This window comes from Schistocerca serialis, chromosome 4 (assembly GCF_023864345.2).
Source record: "Schistocerca serialis cubense isolate TAMUIC-IGC-003099 chromosome 4, iqSchSeri2.2, whole genome shotgun sequence".
Taxonomy (NCBI): domain Eukaryota; kingdom Metazoa; phylum Arthropoda; class Insecta; order Orthoptera; family Acrididae; genus Schistocerca; species Schistocerca serialis.
In genome coordinates this window covers 497,713,236-497,716,586 of record NC_064641.1, presented here as the reverse complement: position 1 = coordinate 497,716,586, position 3,351 = coordinate 497,713,236, and positions in this window count along the sequence as shown.

Sequence of the window (3,351 nt, the reverse complement as noted above, 5' to 3'; positions counted from 1 at the left end):
CTCCGTTGGTGGCACTAACTTGGGAGTGCAATACACAGTCGTCTGTAATGTGACCTAAAGATTACCACTGACTTCAGTTCATGTATGTTTGTTGGAATTTATTCAATACAGGAACTTGCAGGCATGCATTTCATGTGTGATGTAGAAGGATATAGTACATGAAAATAAAAAAGAAGCAATTAAAAAATCTTTCGCAATATGACTTATCCTAATTGAATGAAATTTATTGCCGTGAAAAATAACTTACGTGTAACTTGGTCGTTCAACCCTCCGAGAGCTGTAAAAGGTTCTTTGTAAAGAATTCTTCGCTCAGTAGAATTTCATGAATGTTGTGTTAGGTCGTGTGTCCGAAGATTCATCGACAAGCATCCCTCAACTTGCAGACCTCAAAGAATAGTGCGGAGAGTGCTGGCGGATCATCAGTTACACTCCTTTCGTTAATAACGTGGGCAGATAATGGGATGAAACGATTTTGAAACCAGAGTTCGCTACTGTGAATGGTTTGTGTAGCAGTGCGTACAACGAGAATGGTTGTCATTATGAACAGTTACTAAGCGTGTATGTTGTTGCTATAATGTTGTTTATGAGAATAAATTACTGAACATTATTTTATGGGCAATAATGTCTTATTTCAAAGTACTCAGCTTAAGATTCTCTACCAGGTCTATAATTTTGATCCTAAAGGCTTCGACGCACTGTGTATAAGTGGAAAAGACATAGTAAAGTGATTTCTCTGGTTTTCTCGGCGTGACTGATTAGTGGTGTGTTTCCGAGTTTCATGCAGACATACTGCTACTCAGTACAACAGATATTTCAATCCATTCATAAAATAAGGTTTACTCGTCTTTTTCTAAATAGATTTACATGTAGTGCGCGCTTAAATATTGTGTAAAATGTTTGCACGCGGCTTTAGTCTTCTTGTTTCTACACAGTATTGTTTCTGGCTTTTCTTATCTTGCCTCTAAAGCTCATTCATACTATTTTCCTTTTATCACTCACTATCGTAAAATAGTAGATACAATTGCGAACTGATTTCGGGTCTGCGTACTGACAAAACAAAATAAAAGCGATAGCACTGGAGAAAGGAAGAAGGAGAAGAAGTGGAAACTGATTTCCTGACAACATCACGGTACTAATAACCTATTTCAGTCGCAAAACAACTGCCATGAAAAGAAATTTTATTGATTACGACGATAAGGTGTCTCCACTGGATGTTACTGAATAAAAACAATTATTTAGATTTTATGCAACAACAGTTTTCTATTGATATGACAATGTATGTATCAGTACAAGACGAAACTTGCTGAGGAACTAGTAACCAGATTTTAATCAGAATTCATTTTAAGTCTGTTACTAGCTGCAGTATCTAAAGTGAATTCTTTCCCAGGATAAGTTAGGTTAGCAGTGAGGAAAAGAGGAAAAAAAGGAAGGAAACATCATAAAGAATTTGTAAGACTGTAGAAATATCATCTCGTAAAGTACTGAATTTTCGAGTAACGTTTCGAACAGAGAAGTAGGTGGCTGATTTTGTACATGCACAGTTCTGTTCCAAAAGAAAAAAATAGAAAGTTTCATTACGACTATAGACACAATTCATGAGATATTAAGAGGCAATTTACATTGGAGCACCTGAAATGCATAGTGACTGCACTGAAGAAGTGAAAAACTTACAAGTTTTGTTTTCTCTGCAAATCAGAGAACGTAACGTGAGAAAAACATAATTTTATTAGTTTCCACTAGGACCCATCTTTGTCTCGCTTCCTTTATTTACTTACTTGCACATGTATCTGTCTCTGGAGGAGCTGCAGTATTTTAGTACCAGCACTGCGACCTTAGGTGTAACTCCCATTAAAGTGAAGTCACTTTTAGGCCCCAAGATCGCTACGTCGAGTGTTACAGAGTGTTTACCTTTCCGATGATGCTGTTATGTTTGGAAAATCAAAGTAATTTTTTTTGGGGAAACACTCCTATACGTAATGAGCTTCAAGAAGCATAACCCTCAGCACAGTAGAAACTCATGACGTTCCTAAACTTTTTTTCGATCAGCTACGGATATTTGAACATATGTATTTTACTTTAGCTTAGCACCAGACCAATATATGGACAACATTTTTCCTTTGTCCAGTCGCTATGTGAAGTGTCTTCCGCTTAGGCTGCTCTGGAAACTGTAGTTCAACAACTATCTTCTTTAGACAATCAAATATAATGATATCATCAGGTAAGATTTGTAAGACCTCCAATGTCTTTTTCCACTTCTGTGAACCAGTCGTCTTTCTTTGTGCAAGTAGCAAATGAACAACATCGTATTCCTAGAAACAAAAACCGTCTCTTACTTCCCCAAAGCTTCATCATCAGGACATCAGTTTGTATGTATGGACCTTCTTCACGATGTCAACACATCAGATCCGTGAATCTGTGGTAGCTATAGAACGATCTTAATTGGAATTTCCGAAGCTGCTGTAGCATATGAAGCATCTGCGCTAGCAGAATAGAAATGCGGAAAACATAAGTCCGAAAACAATTTATTGGACTCACCAAAACGAAACATAACACAATCTCCAAAATGCAACAGACTCGATCCCAACTGAGAATCGGCACAAATATAAAATATCAAATAATAACAGAAAATTATCGGCTCTTCACGGGGAGAGATTACAACAGAACAATTCTACAATGTCAAGATGTTCGTCGACTATTCCAAGTCCATCTGCAAGAGATCTGCCAGCTAGAAGAACCATCTGGGTGTGGCTGCCTGGGTAGCAGCCCTGTATACTTCCAAGCAGTGTGTCGAACTGCCCTTTGCCGTCAGTGCGCCGCCCTATAAAGTCCTTTTGGCGGATGTATTTGCTGGATGTTTTTGTGATCACGTGCCTGGCATATCAGAGTAGTTCCTGGGCTAGCTGCGACCTGTAGTGAAGCTGTTCTGCAATCTAAGCGAACGGTTAGCGGTCCCTGGCGGCCGTTGGTGGAGACCTGGTGTTGTGTAGTGTTGTGGCCGCCGGTAAATGTTTGTGTTGACAACACAGACGATGTAGGTTTTCCTGATGAATATACACCCTGTGATGCAGGCATCCCGTGTAGGTTTGACGTAAAGTGGGATGCCGATGCAGTAGGCGCTACGATGTATGAAGTGGATGGCCACAGCAGCACGTACATAGATGTGCAGAAGAATGTATTTAGATTTTTGTTAAAGGTTGTAGCATACCTGTGAACTTTTCTGATTTCTTTCAAATGAAGTTTCTCCTATAAATTATTTGCAATGTTATATCAACAAATACAGTTTTCAAAGATGATTTTATTATTGAAATTTCCTATTTATTTCACAACCTTGGTTTTTCAAAGAAGAGACTC